General features: G+C 49.7%; 1 long non-coding RNA gene across 1 annotated transcript in view; it reads left to right on the top strand.

The window, feature by feature from the left end:
* Positions 1-5,525: 5,525 nt before the first annotated feature.
* Positions 5,526-18,726, top strand: part of LOC123817367 — a 52,749-nt gene continuing 39,548 nt past the window's right edge. Inside the window, exon 1 of the long non-coding RNA XR_006785406.1 lies at positions 5,526-5,889. This is a non-coding gene — a long non-coding RNA (uncharacterized LOC123817367). The remainder of the gene's footprint in view (positions 5,890-18,726) is intronic.

The raw sequence follows: 18,726 nt of genomic DNA, 5'->3' as shown, positions 1-18,726 counted from the left end.
CTGGTAGGTGGCTAGCGTGTGTCTGTCTACAGTGCTATACAGTGCTATATGATTGCCAAGAAAGCTCCTATTCTCCCTCACAGCAGGCTTCTGGTTTTGTGACTACCGTGTGGCTGATGGTCTGTCTGGGCCCAAATGTCATTGCATGCAAAGTCCCACAACTAGTTCCTGAGCAGGTAAAGAGCTCGAAATTCCTGCTGTGCAAATACACCCATGCATGTGGAAAAGATGTCTGTGGGGAGGTGCAGGTTGGAAAGACAGCCTTAACTTACTTTCCTTCATCCTACTTCTACCTAAAATGGAACAAGAGGCCTTCAATAGCTTCACTCTTTTGTTGCAAGTCCAATAAACCCATGTGAATTAGCTTAAGCCAGGAGGGGCCTTTGCTCTAGGGATATAGGAGTATCTTGTGTAAATTGAAGACAGAACATCATTGTTCTAGTGATCTATTGCTGTGTAACAAACCACCCCAAAACTCAGTGGCTTCAAACAACAATCTGCAATTTAAATGGGACTCAGTGGAAGTGGAAGTGGAAATGGGGAAGTCTGGTCTCCAGTTCACGTGGTGTGATCAGGCGTGGTTTTCCTGGGGACTGGAGGGTCTCCTTTCAAGATGGTGCACTCTTACGGCTGGCACGTGGGTGCCAGCTATTACCTGGTTGCTCAGCCAGAGCTGCCCCAGGCCTTGGTTCTTCCCCATGTGGGCCTCTCTGTGTTTTATAGCATGCTGTGTGGGCTCCAGGGAGGAGTGTCCCCAGAAATAGAGCCATGTGAAAGCTGTGTTGAATTTTCTCCCATATCACGTGGGTTACTTTGGCCATATTCTAGTAGTAGGGAGAGTCACAAAAGCTCACACAGTTTTGAAGGGGAGGGGACACAGACTCTGTCTCTTGATGGAGTGGCAAGGTTCTGGAAGAGCACGGATGGGAAATATTATGACTATTCCGGAAAGTTCAACAAACCACATGTGTCATGCCTTGGAGTGGGCCTGGCCATGTGAATGGCAAGGCCAGTTCTCTCTCTGGTCTCTTACTCAGCTTTGCTTGGACATTTGTTTCATTCCCTTCTCTCCCTGTAGGCCAGTCATTTCTGTTCGTTGGTCCCCAGAGCAGGTCCCGACAGCCTCCAAGCCGATGAGCATTTGTGTTACAGTTTTTACTGAGACAGACTCTCTGGTTTACAGTTCTCAGGAGGGGAAGCCTAAGTGCCCCAGTCAGAGTGGGTGTTTGTTCCTGCATCAATCAGCATGGCCAACGTCACTGTCATGAAGCAGAAATAAGGCATTAAAAGCACCTCTGTGGAAATGGGCACGCATTTTGACGAATGTCTACCATAGGGTCTCATAGCCACAGTGACTTGTGAACGGGACAGGGTAGCAGACTCTTTGCAGGGTTGCTGACCTCCCTAGGATGACCAGTGAAGGAATGGGTTGCTGAGGTTGGAGCAGGGATGGAGGGCTTATGCGCAGAGTTTACGTGGTTGTTCTCTGGCCCTGGCAGAGCAAACAGGAAGAAATGAGCTAAGTTAAAATTAAATAGTCTTTGACTAGGATTTGATGATGTGGACGAGACCATCTGGTCTACCCCTTCCAACTCCAATCAGGTAAAATAGTTATATTCCCAGATGTGAAGACTGAAGGACTATAATTAGCTAGTGACTGAGAAAGGGAATAGAAAACAAGTTCTCTTGCTTCTTGCTATATTTTTTCCTCTATATGGACAACTCTCTTGGTATCTTGAACAGGCTAACAATATAATACAAGAAAAAGAATAACATCTAAGAAAGGCTGTGCTTACTGTAAACAGGTTCTCTGATGATCACCCTAGGGAAGCAGGTATTATTACTACCCCAATTTACAGATGAGAGTTGAAATAGCTTGTCTAAGGTCATAGTTAATAAACAGAAAAACTAAGTTTGAACCCAGTCTGGCCTTACAGCCTGAACATTTAACCTTGAAACCATTAATACTTTTGCAACCACAGGCATTTAGAAGGACTCCCATGTCCTCAATCTCTGCTGAGAGATCAGACTTGTCATTGCTATGTGACTCACATATCTTGTCATGTGACTCCTTCTAGTTACATATCTTGTCATGTGATTCCTTCTAGTTAGCTGATTGGACCAGAGGAAAGCACCTGGCCCAAGAACAGGCAATTCATTGGCTAGCTGGTAGCCTATGGGGGAATGTGGCCTGAAAGTTTCCCAACAGGGATAATGATGACAAAGTTATTAGATGCCATATTCTCTTCTTTAGAATTTGAACTGGAGACATAGAAACGGGGAGTCAAGTAGTTAGCAATGGTGATACCATCACAGTAGTCAAACCCTACAGAAGGTAAAGAGAACGTGGGTGCTTAAGTTGTCTGGGGCCATGGTCCTTCTTTTATTTTTGTTACTTTCAGCCTCTGGAAAGCTAGGATTTGGGGTTGTCCTAGGTCTCTTGTGAGAATTCTCTTCCTCACTAATTCAAATTCCTTAAAGTAACTCCCTCTTACTGGAGACACCCCCAAATGAGCCCGGCTGGGGTCCTTGCCAGAGGACACATTCAAGGCAGTTAGACTTTTGTTGTACAAAGAAACAACTCAATCATTAGATGAGAATGAAATGTTTGATTTGCCTTGTTAAGGGTGAGAAGCTAAACAAGTCGATCCTGCTGGCTCTGGTACCCTGTGATCCACTGATGTGGGCTTGTCTGGAAATAGGATGATTCTGCAGGTGTATCATTGATCTCATCCAAGTGAACTGTAGCACCTATGAGTACTGTATGAATTATAACTGCTTCTATGCAATATTCGGCAAGACTGTTTGGGTTCTACATGATAGAAACTCAGCTCAAACAAACTTAAGCAAAATGCAAAAAAAGAAATCAACCAATCAATTAATCTATTGGGGTCTGGTTCAGACACAGCAGTATCTCAACCAGTGCTGCCTGATAGAGTGTTCTGTGATAATAGGACAGTTTTGTATCTGTGCTCTACAGAACAGTAGCCACTAGCCATGTGTGAATACTGAAACTGTGGCTAGTATGACTGAGGAACTGAACTTTGCTTTTCATTTCATTTTCATTAATTTAAATTTCAATAGCTATATGTGGCTAATGGCTACTGTATTGGACAGTTATCCCACTCTCTTGGGGGTGCTCTGACTGGCTCTTCTTAGCTTGAGGGTCCACACCCACACCAACCATCTGCGTGGAGCTCGGGAGCACAGCCCAGGGCTGGGTCACATGTCTGACTCTGGGAGCAAGGCTCACCTCATCTGAACCACATGAGATGGATACCTCATGGAAAGAGGATTTCTATATCAGAAGAGGAAAGAGTGCAATTTGGGCTGGCAAAAACTCTCCCCCACAGCTCGCCCCAACGTGCCATGTGCCTTGCTGAAGGGAAGACGGGGTGAGATAGCAATAATGAGCATTCACTCCTTGAACACTCATCGAGACTGGGTACTGTTCGCTGCTGGGATGCAAACCCAGAAGTCCTGACAACCACGAGAAAGACAGACCCTGCTTCTTCCCAGCCTAAGAGGGGAAGCCGTCTCCTGAAGATAGTCATAAAATGGGGGAAAAATGCCAAAGTAAAAATGGATGAACACATTGTTATCAAAACCACTCATTTTTGTCTTCATTTAGCAAAAAAGCAAGCTTTGATTTTCCATAGTTTGCAAGCTGCTGATGTGGAGAAGTGACCTCTGTGTATTCTTCCCTCCTGAAGGGAGCATTAAGAAATTGCTTTAGTCCTAATTTGGGGGGGGGGGGGTGGAGATGGGCTAAAAAAATCAGAAAACAAAGTCTAGTCTCAGAGAGGGGCCAGAGTCTGGCTGATGGCTAGGCATGAGTTGTCTAAAAATAGTGAAGCTGATTAATGAATGTCTAAAACAGAGAGCAAACTGGAGGATGAAACCAGACAGCCGACATGTGCTTCTTGGGGACTTTGCACTCCTTCAGAGAATTGCTCAAAACAAGGTTACTCAAGAGCTTGGCGGGCGCACCCACCGCTCCGCTGCGCTGGAGAGGAGGCACTTCTTGGTAACGCCTGGCTGATGGTGGTGGGGTGTGGAGGGCTGGCCTCCAATGCCCTCGGCCTTCTCTCCCTATCTCAATCTTGCCTGGTCAGTGCCCAGCAGCACCTGCCTCCTCCTACCAAGCCTTCTCTAGGGTTAGGGTGGGGCCACTCAGCATCCAGCCGGGAGCCAGGTCTGAGCCCTGCCTCCAGTGTGCTCTGTGACCTGGAGGTTTCACCCACCCTCTCTGGGCTTTAGATTCTCCATCTCCTGGAAACCTGACCTGTGGCATGAGCATCCCTAGCAGTGGAATGTCAGAATAATGCTTCTGCTTATTGAGGAATGCTTATTGACTGTTATGCCATTTAATCCTCCCATCAAGCCTATGGGTCCTTACTAGCTTCAGTTTACAGGTAGGAGAACTGAGGCACACTGATGTTGAGAGCTTACGCAAGGCCACGAGGCTCGTACATGGAGAATGCAATTGGAATCCAGAGTCCATGTGTTCAACCACTACCCACACTGCTCTCGTGTGTCCCTCCAGATGCCCTGCAGCTAGATGGTATCCATATCCCCATTTTGTGGGTGGAATGGCAGATGTCTAGCTGGTTGAGAGAAATAACTGGCAAGATGGTTGGGGATCTGGGGCCTGGAACCAGGCCTGGGCTCTTGCTTCTACATCTGTGAAAAGCAGAGTCATCCTTACCCTGCCTCATTACAGCCCTGTGCTGGGCTTCTGCGTGCCCACCCCGTGGCAGCCTCCCATAGCACTCAGAGGTGGAGAATGCCAGGAACTCTTCCCAGGTCACCCAGAGGGTGCTAAGAGGGGATGGAGTCAGGGTTCGGGCCCAAGTCTGTTTGGTTCCAAAGCCTCTCAGTGTCTCTCTATTTACAGCACGAGGGGAAAACAAGCAATGCCTTCTACCAGGGGAAGGTGGCTGGGTTCTAAAATCAGCCTCAGGGATTTCTCTGGGGGGTGGTAGGGTGGGTGCACAGGCGTCAGTGATGTCCCCTTGTGGTCCTGTCCCCCAGCGAATGCTAAGAGAAGGTCTTTATGGATGACAGAGCAGAGAGGAGAGGAGTGAGGACGGCAGACCACGGACAGACAAACTGTGGTCACCACACTGAGGGAGGGGGGCTGCAGTGCCCACTGGGCTCTGCTGTTCCTGTCCTCACCTGCTGGTTGGCGTGAGCTGGTCAGCCAGGCTGTACAGGCCTCCAGGTCCCCTGCAGCCACCACGAGTTTCAAAGTCCCTTCTCTTCTGGGTGACACATGTCACTTTCTGCCCAGCACCTAACCCCACCCTCTGATTTTTCTATTTTGAAGCTCCTTCATCTGCAGAGAGAATTCACTCTGTCTCCTGAGGACACTAAAACCTGGAACAAACAGTCTCTGATAATAAATGCCCTTTTTTTGGCAGGGATCAAAAGCTCCCCAGGCACTTTCAAAAGCGAGCCAGGGCACTTTGGCGACCCTGCACGGTCCAGAATGCTGACTGGCTCAGGAGGGAGGGAGCTAGGAGAGTTTGGCTCTGGGGTTTCCAGGCCCTTCCTGGAGGAAGCATGTACCCTGCCGAGCAGAGGGCAGCAGAGTGGAAAGAGGCTGAATTCCAGGTTCCCTGGGGCAGAGTGGCAGGAACGTGTCTCTCGCTTCCCCCAGCAGAGTTCCTTCCAGAGGCAGCTGGGCCCGGCCTGGGTGGCTCTAGCTGGACAAAGGTGGCAGCCTTTGGCATTGATGGGCACATCTGGATGGTAGTGTTTGGCCTCCTGGGCAGTTCCTGGGCTTGGAGGGATCTCTGAAGGCTGAGTGTTCCCGTGGCCGCAGGCCCGAGATGGGGGCTTCCAAATGAGACGAATACCAGCTTCCTCCTAAAATATCCTCAGCAGGTAAGGAGTGAGGAGGTCAGCCAGCTGCCACCAGTGTGGTTTGGCTTCACATCCAGCATGTACCTGTGTGTCTCATTCCTCCCCTGACAGCTGGACTCCCCTGAGGTGGGGTGGTGGGCAGGGCACGGTGCGTGGGACGATACCCCTCTACCCAGAATACCCTTCCTTTGTCCACTATGGAAATCACCCTCGGCTGTGGCGTGGTGGGTACAGGCATGACCTCTGGAGCTCGGCAGTCCGGGGTTCACATTTGTGATCCTCAGACAAAGTAACTCTGGGTCATGCAGGGTCACACCTCCAACCTCAGTCACCAGGTCAGCTGAATAGGGGTGTTAAGGTAGTTCAGCCTTACCCCGGATTGTTGTGAGGGTTCGGAGAGACAGTGCTTTCTCAGCACGCTGCTGGGACTTGCACAGTGCTCAGTCCATGTTACCTGGGAGTAGTAATAGCAGACATCACTGAGGGAGCAACTGAGTGTCCAGCGTTTGGTCAGGAAGCCGGAGAAAATCCTGGCAGCTTCAGCCTTGTACCCTCCTCCTCTCTCAGCTTCCCTAGAATCTTGAAAACAAAGTGTCCCTTTCTTTGGTTAGAGAGCCAGTTGCTCTGGGCCTCACAGGGGCAGCCAGCCCCCAGACCCCTCAGCGGGAGTCCCCCTGGTAGACAAGGCCTCAAGGTGACCTTTCACCTTTTGGCCTCTGGGTGAAGGACCATTAACCAAACTGCCGTCCCCAGTCTTTTGTGGAAGGGAGGCCTTTGTCCAACAGCCCTCTGAAAAGAAAACATGTGCAGTGATGGCTTCTGTCTCTGGACTGCCTCTGAGCATTGTGCCGCCATCTTTGTTTGCCTAGCTTTATAATTCATAAAATTCTTTCATGTGAGCAATCGCATTGGGTGTTCAGAGAGGTTATGTGTCTTGCCCGAGGTCACCCTGAGTAACTGGCTGAGACAGGCTTGGTTCCTAGTCTTCTGATTTTCTACCTCATCTCCATCAATTCTATCAGTTTTCCAGGTGAGAGGTGGGAGGGCTTGGGATTTAGAAGGAGAGTTTAGATTTTTCCCCCACATTTAAAAAAAGATTTTATTTACTTATTTTTAGAGAGAGGGGAAGGGAAGGAGAAAGAGAGAGAGGTAAGCATCAATGTGTGGTTGCCTCTCATGTGCCCCATCCTGGGGACCTGGCCTGTAACCCAGGCATGTGCCCTGACGGAATCAAACCAGCAATGCTTTGGTTTGCAGGCCAGCACTCAATGCACTGAGCCACACCAGCCAGGCCCCCCCCACCCTTCCTCCCTATTTTACTAGATAGGATTTCTAGATAAAGCTAAAGGGAAGAGAGCTACTATTTGTATTTATTGAGCTCCTTCTTCTGCTGGACACTTTATATAAGTTATCACATTGGCTCCAATTTAGTCTTCTTGGGAAACACTTGAGATGGGGGTTTCTACTGTTTGCAAAGGAGGAAATGAATATCAAGAGGCCAAGGAATCTACCCAAGGTCACAGAGCCACTGAGAGGGGGAGCAGCAATTTGTACCTCGATCTCCCCGACACTCCCGTGCACTGGATTGTGGTGGGCTCTCACATGCACAGCACTCAGGAACAACTTGATGTAGGCCTGGGATTGTACTGTTTTTGCAGCAGCAAGGTTAACGCAGGGATGTGGGCAGTTGGATATGGTTTGGGGGAGAGCTCAGGCTTTGGAACCCAGCAGACTCAGATCCTGGTTCTGTGGTGGCACAGCTGTGAGCCTTGAGCAAACTGTCAGACACCATCTGCCCAATGGGAGAAGTGTTCCCTGGCTTGCAGGGTTGCTAATCACGTAAATCAACTGTGCTCAAGAATGGTAGCCCTGTTGTTCCTGGGAGAGCGGAAGAGAAAGCAAAATGAGCAGGGGCTCAGGAAACCACTTTGCTTTTTTCTCCTCCTTTCCCTCCACACTTCTCACCCACCCTCAGTGTGCTACAGATGCAACAAACTACCCCATGTGTCTTCAGTAATATGCTCTGCTGTGCACAGACGGTAGCAAGGGTTTTATTCTGAGTTACAGACATGCCACTATCTACACAGGGACATGGGGTCAAAGGAATGAAGTGCCTGCCCATCTCCTGTCCAGCAGTAAAACATGCAACCCCAAAGGCTAGGAAGAGTCTAGCAATGAATGCTTGTGAATATGAATGAATGCCTTAGGGCACCCGGCATCAGCACCGACGTAATTCAGTCCAACAAATATGTAATGGTTCCTTATTCTGAGCCAGGAAATTCCAACTGTATCAGTTAGGAGTAGGTTCAGCTGCAAGTAAAGAGACCTCAAGTAGCAGTAACTTAAACAAGATGCCATTTATTTCCTCTCTTCCATAAAAGTCCAGAGGCAGATGGTCCAGGCTTGATCTGGGGGCTCTGCTCTAGGAAGCCCTGGTGGATTTAGGCCCCTTCAATCCTATTGGTGCACCAAGTATGCTCTCCAGTCCCAATGTCACCTGGTGGTCTGAGGTGCCAGCTCCAGCCGTCATGTCTGTGAGCAGCAGGAAAATGGATGAGATGAAGAAGAAAGGCTGAGTGTACACCAGCATTCTCTTAGTGATGATACTTCTGCCTAGATGCCATGGGCCAAGTTTGGTCACAGGACCCACTCTTAGCAGCAAGGGGAAGCTGGGTGGCTACAAGCCCAGCTGAAAACTGGGATCTCTAGTACTATGAAAAAAGGTGGCCATTAGCATTATACAGCACTGATATGTATAAGCTTTTATAATAGATTAGACACTATATTTTACCTTCTTTGTCTCAACAACTCAGCCATTGGACTCACTTCATCCCCTTTATAAAAATGAGAAAACCAATCATCAGAAAGATTACATAATAAGTTCTAGGTCACCCAGAAAGGAAATTATAAAGCTTGGCTTCAAGGAAAGGCCAGTCTGACTCTCAGACCTGTGCTGCTACCTTTTCTATAAGGCTGGTGCTCAGGGTCGAAGATGGTCCAGATGATAGGACAGCTTCTCTCCCCAGCATTATTTAAGAAATGATACCACCGCTATTTTGTAGCTTTTCAGAATAAAAGGAGGTGACTAATAAAGATTTCAGATGCTATTATGGGTTGACTATGTTGCCTCCAGATTCATATGTTGATGTTCTAACCCCTGCTACTTCAGAATGTGATCTTATTTGGGAATAGGGTCCTGCAGATGTGACTAGTGAAGTGGGGATGATGTCATACTGGGTTAAGAAATAGCCCTTAGGTTTATATGACTGGTGCCCTTAAAAGAAGATGGCCATGTAAAGACACAGAGGTATGGGGGGAACACCATGTGAGGATGAAGGCAGAGATCATGGTGATGCCACAGAAGCCAAGGAATGCCAGAGGTTGCCAGCCAATCACCAGAATGGGGGAGACATGAAATAGATTTCTTCATGAAAGCAACTGGCCATGTTAACACCTTGACCTTGGCTTTCTGGTCTCCAGAACAATAAATTATTGGTGTGCAAGCCACCCAGTCTATGGTAATTTGTTATGGCAGCCCTAGCAAACGAATACAGATGCAATGTTTGGTCCACTGCTTCATCATAGATATTATTTCAGATGTGTGTGAAAGTGTGTCAGATTCAGAAAGGGGGTACTTTGACTTTTCCTGTAAAGGGACCAGGCCCTTTCCTCTGGGCTGTTCCCAGGTCTTACCTAGGGCCATCAGGTTCCACCCAACTTTTTGTGAATCCCTTTGAATGTTCCAGGCACTGAGCTACATGCACAGCCCAAAGAAACCCGACTAGACTTAGAAGAACTCAGGGTGCTATACTTAACACAAAGGAAAGCCTAGGTCTTGGCACCGGGCCTCTCTATTTTAAGCTCAGACATTCCTGGTCGCTGGCTCCTTCATCGCCTTGGCATTGGGTAGGGTGAGAAGGACAGGCCCCAGTTAGCTCAGCTCCTCTGCCAGATGAGATCAATGAGCCCAGTGGAGGCCGGAGTGCAAAGACCAAGACCTCTCCTGGTGGGTGGGCGGTGAGCCGAGTTGTCTTGGTATTTGAATTGCTTCATCTGTGGCTACTTATCACACAGGGTTAGAGTGTTGTACACTCAAGAAGCCAGTGTCCTGTGTGCTGGGGACTGGTCGGAGTGTCCTGCCTGCGAGTGCAGCCAGCACTCCTGACCCAAGTGGCTGTTTTCCAGGAGAGTCTGTGCGCTGCTGTGGCACTTGTTTGCTTCGAGTTTCAGATCTGTCCCATCGCCCTGACTCTATCACATGGCCTGGGGTGTGTGTGCGCTGGGAGGACACAGATTAGATTTCCTCTTCGTAAGAATAGCTAGTACTCCCGCAACTCAACAACAAAACCAAACAAACAACCAGGCTTAAAAAATAGGCAAAAGACTTGAATAGATTTTCTCCAAAGAAGATACACAGGTGGCCAGTAAGAATACAGAGAGATGGTTAACCTCACTGATCATTAGTAAAATGCAAATCAAAACCACAAGAAGACACTATATCACACCTATTAGAATGGCAGTTACAGAAGGTGACAGATGGCGATGAGGATGTTGAGAAATTGGAACTTGCATGCACTGCTGGTGGGAACGTAAAATGGTGCCGCCACTCTGGGAAAACAGTATGGCGGTTCCTCCAAATATTAAACATGGAATAACCACGTGATCCAGTAATTCCATTTCTGGGTACATTCCCAAAATCATGAAAAGCAAAGACTCAAACAGATATTTATACCTGTGTATATAGCAGCGTAAGTCACCATAGCCCAAAGGTGGAACCAGCCCAACTGGACAAAAATGGTATGTGCATCCAATGGGACATTAACATTCAGCCTTAACAGGGATAAGATTGACACACGCTGCAGTGTGGATGAACCTTGAGTACATTATGCTAAGTGACATAAATCAGACACAAGGAGCAAATACAGGGCATGGCAACAGTAGGTTTACAGTTGTGAGAACACAAAACAGAGTTTATCCTTGTATTATTTCTTAATTATTGCATTGTTTTCCATATGAACGACTGTAAACCTACTTGGCCACACCCTGTACTGTGGGATCCCACCCCTGGGAGGTCCTGAGAGCTGTCAAATTCAGAGGACAGGAAGTAGCCCAGGGGTTCCCAGGGCCTGGGGCAGGGGGATGTAAGCTCCTGTCTCATGGGGACAAGGTTTCAGTTAGGGGGGCCAGGGGGACAGAGGGGCAGGGATGAAAAGGCTCTGGAAAAGGGTAGTGGTGGTGGCAGTACAGCAGTGTGCATACACAAGATGCCACTGAGCTGCACCCTTAAAAATGGCCAAACCGATAAATGTTAGGTGTTTCACCTAACATTTAATGGAGAAAGAACGGCCAGTGATAACATCTGCTGTTTGTTGAACCCTTGTTACATGGCTGTGCCTGGACAGAGCACCTTACATGCCTTACCTCCCCGAGGAAATTACTGCTATTGGCCTCATTATAGGACATGCGAGCGGAGGCTTGAGAGTTTCAGTCATTTGCCCAGGAGCACATGACTACCAGTAAGGAGCAGATTCGAACCCAGGGCCCTAGATCCTCCCTGCCTCACCATACAGACTCCCAGCTTTACCGTTTTGTCTCAGACACTGCATTGGACACAGTAGACACTTGTTTGCTTCTGACCACTCTGGACTGAGATACAGACCCATCAAATAACCAGAACGTGGTGGGATCAACACCATCCATATAGGAGGCGCTCAGAGGTGTCAGAGTTTAACTTTCTAAAAAGTAAAAACGTGACTCAGCCTAATATAGTGGGCGTGGCTGTAGGACCTGGACTAGGGCAAAGGCCATTCACTAGCAGCCCCTCCCACTGCCCCTTAGTCCCAGCCCTGTGTGGGTCAAAGGTGCATTTAATTCCTGAGCGAGGGGACCCGCAGGATGGTGACATACAGGAGATGTCATCGCTGAAGGCAAAACTATGGAAGTGACTTGGCCAAGTTGGATTCAAGGTTGGTTGTTGTCCTACAGAGCAATACAACTGTCCCCTTCACAGCTATCTTCTCTACCAGACGGGAGTCCTTTACACCTCTACAGAACAAACGTCCTTGGCCACTTATTAATTTCCTGTAAGTCAGCATCTCGAGTCTGGGTCTTAATCAATGATAAATAAGAAACCAGAATGACTTCCTATCCAATGACCCTCTGGTATTGCTCACGTTCCACCTTCAGGGCCCAGCACTGTGCCCCGGCCGCTGGGCCATCAGCTCTGTCCCTCGTGGGGAACTGCCTGAGATGGAAGGAACTGCCTCCCCAAAGCTTTCACCTGCCCGTGGCCACCCTGGGTGGTCTGGACCAGGTGTTCCAGAGCCTGGTCCGCTTGCCTCCAGCTGGGGCAACGCTGAGGACCACCCCAGCTCCAGAGCTTTCTCTGAGGCCGAGGTCTCCGAGGCGACCCCTCTGCCAGCCAGTTTCTCTCTTGCCCAAGTCCTCCTTCCGCAGCACCTCACAGGTGTACCTCCTCGGCCCCGCCACTGACCCTTCCCCACGTGTCCAGTCTGGGATGGGGCGGCTGGTTCCACAGGGCTCCAGTGCGACCTGGAAAGGACAGGAAGCAATCTCCTTGTCTTATTTCCAAGTTTTGGGGGGGGGGGGGCTTCTTAACAGAAGTCTTAGTAAAAAAAAATAAAATCTATGGAATGAACGAGAGAGGGGAGAAAAAGGCTCGGTGGGAACCCTCCCCCACACCTGGAAAAACAACTCCCTGTCCTGGAATCTGCCTCCGGCGGAGAGGCTTTGGGAATTAGAAGGCGGGGTTCCCTGGCAAAGGTGAGAGATTTGACTGGTCAGCAGCTGGCGCCTGAGATCAAAGAGGATTCTCCACTTCCAGGGACGAGTGGGAGAAAGCACACGCTTAAATTCTCAGGGGGTTGTGTTTAGTTGAACTAAACAGTCTGATTGGGCAGTGGGGGCGGGGTGGGGGTCGGTGGCTGGCGGGAAGAGGGGGCCTGAGTGCAAAGCCAACACCTGCTCCGCGCGGAGCCCACCGCCTCCGCCCAGAGCCAGGGGAAGCTTCCGGGGAACTGGGAGACTTCAGCTTCCGCCTCTGCCTTTTCCTTTCTGAGACAAAAATAAGGTTCAGGAAGGTGCAACTTAAAATAGACCTTTCATAAAAGATTCATTCCTGAACAAGAATGTCACGAAAGCATGAAAAGTGCACTGGGCTCCAATCTGAATTCCACTTGAAGTATTTGGTGGTAATTATTTTTAAAATTCTCCCACAAAAGGCACTTTTCAACTGCAGGAGAGCAAGAAAGATCAGTAGGGACTGGGGCCAGGTAATTTCTTCATTGTTTTGGGGGAGAAAACTAGCTTCAAGTTTTAGGTACTGATCTAAGGCATGTTGGAGAATAAGGATGAGTATTAAACAGGTTTCATTAAAAAAAAAAAAGCCTAGAGCCACAGCAGAAAAATGCCTGAAAAGCAGAGGCTCAGACAAGATGCAAATTACCTCCAGGAAAAGCCTAATGAGCCATTATTAAGCACCCAGTCCCTGTGAAGGGTTTGGCACCGTGGTGTTAGAGCTGCTCTGCGGGAGAGCCGCGCTGAGACTGGGGTCCATCTGCAGAGGTATCTGCATTTGGGAACTGGCTGCTGTGGGGACCCCTTCTTGGAACAGACAGACTTGCTTTCCATCCACACTGCATTCACGTGCCAACAAATTCACGCTGACAAAAGCCCACGTTTCCGGGCAGCCTTTCCACCTCTGCTCGGTTTCCTTCCCAGATCATATTACCTGGCTGACTGGCAGGAGGGGAGGGGTGGCTTGGCCTGTCTTTCCTTTTCCTTGGTGGCCCCGCATCTATGGCATGATTCAAAATTCTGGGCTCAGTACGATTTCCTCCCTTGCCTCTGTGGGGGCTGCTTGGAATCCGTCCCACCGGTGTCTTTGCCCCAGGTTGGTTCCCTGTGGCCCATTTGGAGCTATTTGATTTCCCGTGAATCCAAGTGCCATCCCCTCCGGACCAGGGGGGTGAGTCAGACCCCACATGTTTGAAGTGGCAATGGCCCTCAGGGTTCACAATAGCCACTGGGTTTCAGTTCTGATCCTTTAGGGACGGTGACAGGAATTGCTGCCCTCGCCCACAGGTGTGTTCTCTGCACGGTTTGGGAGGAGGTGCAAGAATCCTGGGAAGTCACTGAGGCTTGGTTTCAGCAATTCCTTTCAAGAAGAGAGAGACAGTGTTGGGGACCACACAGGTGGAAGCACTGCCTATGGGCACAAGCGCAGGGGGCCCTGGTGCAGGCGGGACAAGAAGGGGTGGCTGGGGCCCGGGCTAGGGCAGTGTCCCCTTGACGACAGGCTCTGGGCCCACCCAGGGGGTAGTGTCACTGCCAGACCCAGGGACACAAAGAAGGGGCAGAGTGAGAGCGAGACAGGATCCGGGCGTGGTGCCCATACCCCTGCAGCAGTGGGGGCTGAGTTGGGGACCAGGGCCTTGCTTTCAGCAGAGTGGGGACACAGTGGGACAGGGGTCTCTCTGCCCCCCATTTCACGTCTCCTTCTGGAAACAGGGTTTCAGACAATGAAGAATCACTTGAGCTGGTGGGGCTGCCCTTCCAGCAGGAGCTTCCTTGGAATCCCAAACTGCCGGCCAGTGCCACTGGCTCATCCTGATTGGCCCAGGGCTTCTGGATTTTAGCCTCCCAGGAGCCTCTTCAGTCCTGGGCAAACCTGGGCATTTGCCTCCCCCTACTTTTGGGCACCCCCATCAAATTCAGAGGACAGGAGCGGCCTATCCCCCACCCCCCGACCCCTACGCCCACTTCCATGAAGGAGCAGCAGGGGCTTCTAGAAACACAAGGTTACCTTTGCAATATCTAGAATAAGATAAGGTGGGCATTTCATAGTAGGATCCAGCCTACCATTCTCTCACTATCCCTATTTTTAAAAAAGAGAGAGAGGAGAGAAAAGAAAAAGAAAAATCCCTGATTGGTTTTTGGAGGCCAGTGGGCAGTCTTAAGCACACACATCCATATGTGTGTTTAATGCCCGTGGCGCTGTTGGGCAGTGATAACAGCCCCTAATGGTCCTGGGCCGGCCCCTGTGGCAAGGGCCTTTTCCACATGCCCACAGGTAATCTTCAGAACAACCCGTGAGAGGAGCGCAGTGGCTACCCTCACTTTTCATCTGGGAACACTGATGCACAGAAAGGTGAAGACACTTGCTCTGTAGCAAGTGACGGAGTCTCGAGTGGAGGTGTGAACCATAGGTCGAGGTGGGGGCCACACAGGCCCCAGAGCATGCAGTGTGATTGCCTGCAGTGTGATAGACACCGTCACCGGGCAGGGAGGTGTCGGAGCAGGGCTACGGCATTCTCTCTATTTAACACTTACAGAGTGCTTCCACTGCCAGGCAGTGTTCTAAGTTCATTAACAATTACAAACTAAACTCATAAGACCCTCACAGGCACCCTTTAATGTGGCTCCTCTCAATGCCATAAACCAGAGGTTCTCAAAAAGAGTCAGTTTTGCTTCCCCAGGAGACATTTGGTAAGGTCCGGGCACATTGTGGCATTGTCACAGCTGTGAGGGGAGGGGTGCTGGTGGCATCTGGTGGAGAGAGGTCAGGGATGACGGTAAACACCCTACAATGCACAGGACAGACCCCCACGACAAAGAATCATCCAGCCCCCAATGTCAATGGCGCCGAGGTGGAAAAATGCAGTTGTGAGTAATGGGAACGGCGGGGCCCTGGGAGGCATGACCTGGCAACAGGGGTCTCCACTGCCCCCACCCAGCCTCTGTCCAAAATCAGGCTGGAGGAGTTTGTCCTCAGGTTGGCTCTCTGCCGTCTTTTCACCCCAGAGTCTTGGATCCACTTCTTATTCACTGTTCGAGCAGCTGCAGTCCTCTGGCCGGGCCGCCCGGCTTTGTTCTGGTTTGTTACGACAGAGAACTGGATTTTACAGTTATTGCCCTTGAAAGCCCCGTAAATGGCATTCGCAACCATTAGCAGGGCTGGGGGTTGCCAGATCAGTAGGTTTAACTGCGCAGGATGACTAACACTCAAATGCCCTCTAGGGGTTCTATCCAGCTGCTCTGTTGCCCAAGCCTCTGCCAGGCTGTTGGCCAAGGACATAACCAGAGTTCAAAAAGGAGTGAGGTCATTCCTGGGGAACACCTCCGAGCTTGTGCTGGCTGGCTTCTCGCTGCAGGTCACCACCTGCTCGGAGCGGGCAGAGCGGCGTAACTTGGCAGCTCAGGGACCCCGGGCTCCACCCTTTACCCTGTTACGTGCTGCTATTTTTAAGTCCGGGGGATTTGAACCTGCTGGGGTGGAAACCCAGACTTTGTCCTAGGGGGTCCTTGTCCTGGGAGGGGTTTCATTGGTCCCACCATCTCTCCTGGCTGCACGGTAGGATTTTCCCAAGACCAGTTGCATGAAGTACAGGGTTAGTGCGGCATGAGAGCGCGGAGTCCCTTGTTTAAAGGCTATTAAGAATTTCAAGACAGTGACAGCAAGATCGTTGAACCCTGTGTGATGGTACAAGGTGCACATCCATGAAGCCAGCCCTGCTCCCAAGTCATTTTGTGGTCCATGACCAGGTGAGCCTTAGTCCTGGATCACCTGGAACTGTCCTGTTGTTTTCCCAGCGTGACTGAGTTTCACAGTCAACACTATCCTGATTTGGACAACAAATCATATAGTCACCTTAGAATTATAGGACCACCTGCCAGATCACCGTTCTCTCCTCCTCTTTAGGTTCTTTATTGTCACACAAAGCCTAGCCGATGGGTAATGCTGTTGTGGGGACAAGGTGATATTAACCCTTTGTGTTGACTGCCGTGGTTTACTAAGCACAAGCTCATATGCTAACCTCCCTTCATCTTTATAATGGGATCTGCAGAACAGGGGGTTGTGTATGTTTGCAGGGAAGCTAAGAGAGGCTTAAAGAGGGTAAATGGTCCTCTCCTGGGTGCCCACATGGCCGGTGAGTAGCAGAGCTAAGTTCCAAGCCAGGATAATGGGATTTCCGGTTCGGGTGACCAGTCGTCCCGGTTTGCCTGGGACTGAGTGGGTTGTGTGGTGTGGGGCTTCCAGTTTTAACACTGGGGAGGTCCTGGGTAAGCCAGCAGAAACTGGACACTACATTCACAGCCCACCATCCCATGTAGCTTTCCTGAATATTTTTGAATGAATAATTTTATATGAAATGTCTTATAACAATCCTTTCCGGGGTTGGACTTCCCCTTAATACTAAAGAGAACTTTTGCCATGACTGGTGACAGGATATGAAGACAAGATGTTCAGATCAAGAATGGTTCCTCGGTCACATTCTGTTGTGTGTCCTCCCAGACTTTCATAGGTACATGCACATAAAATACATTTTTGGAACCCTATTTCAGGTGATTTTATTTCTCACGTATACCAGGGGTCAGAGTAAACTTTTTCTGTGAAAGGCCCCAACAGTAAACATATTTTGCTTTGCACACGCTACGGTTTCTGTTGCAACTACTCAACTCTGCCATGACTGTGCCTATGTTCCAATAAAACTTTATTTATAAAAACAGGCCGCAGGCCAGATTTGGCCCGCAGTCCATAGCTTGCTGATCCTTGATCTGTGGCATAAACATCTTTCCATGCCAGCTCTTAAAAGGTGAGTCTCCAGAGGGTAACACTGTGATGGTCGAGCGAAGGTGGCACAGACATGTCGGAGGGTTTCCCTAACTCACAAACGAGGGAGCTCCGGTAGGCTGTTACGGCCTGTTCAAAGGAGAATCTGAAAAACAGAGGCGTAAACAGGTGATCGGGAACACTGAAAAAATGTGTTAATAGATGGAAATGAGTTATTACCTTTATGGCAATAAAGTGTTACATGCGGTTTAAAGCGCTGGCCTTGAGGCAGACAACTCTGGGCTTCCGGCCTGGCTCTGCCCCTTGTTGGCGGTGCTACCTGGGGCAGGTTACTTCTCCTCAGTGTGTCTCTGCGTCCTCTCCGAAACAGAGACGGTAACAGGAGCCGCCATGTCGCAAGCTGTTGTCTGGACCACCTGAGGTCGCCCGTGTAAAGCCTTTAGACCCGTGTCAGATGAGAGACCCCTTCAGTAAATGTCAGCTCTCATTAGCTAACTCAAACATGTTTGCCATTCCCAACCCAGGTACAAAACAGTCCCCACATTCTCTCTCCTGGGCCTCCTCTTCCTGAGAGCCTTCCAGGTGTTTGCCTCCCAGCCTCCAGAGCTGGTCGTGACTTCTTAAACCTGGCCTTTATCACACGGCATTGCCGATGGCTGTGCCCTTCTGCCTTCACACGTGGCTTGAGTGTACAGAGCACAACATGGGCCTCAGCGCCTCCTGGCTCTTCTGTCCTGGCACAACCTGGCATCAGACCTCCAGCCTCCTGTGTGTCCAGCATGAGGGACAAAATTTTTGACATCTGGTGGGTTCGTGTAGCTTGGGACGGGGTGAAGGAGCAGGCTGGCTATCGGGGCATGATCACCTGTTAGCTACATGACCCCATGTAAGCTGGCCAGCCTCTCTGAGTTTTTCTCCTTTATCCATAAAATGCCAGATAAGGATAGCTCCTAGAGATATTGCGAGTCAAAGGCAAAAATAAATGCAAATGTGTGTTAATAACTGTCCAGTCATTGGTTAAAAATTGGGGTATGAGATGGGGGTAAGGCAGGTCTCTTCTCAAGGAGACTTCATTAAAAAACCAAAATGTTTCATGGGAAATTTTAGATTGGTATTTCTCCCTTCAGTCCAACGTTCTCCTAAACCTTACTAGAGGGGATTTCTTGGTGAAAAGAAACAGGTCGTGGGTACCCTCTGTGTCCCCCAGGGCCTAGGACCCTGCATGACCAAAGTAGGGATTAATGAGTGGTTCTTATGTGGGCTAC

The sequence above is a fragment of the Phyllostomus hastatus genome, unplaced genomic scaffold (assembly GCF_019186645.2).
Source record: "Phyllostomus hastatus isolate PE091 unplaced genomic scaffold, TTU_PhHast_1.1 phas_contig_210, whole genome shotgun sequence".
NCBI lineage: Eukaryota > Metazoa > Chordata > Mammalia > Chiroptera > Phyllostomidae > Phyllostomus > Phyllostomus hastatus.
The sequence above is the reverse complement of the archived record's forward strand: the minus strand, read 5'-3'. Positions and strand labels throughout refer to the sequence as shown.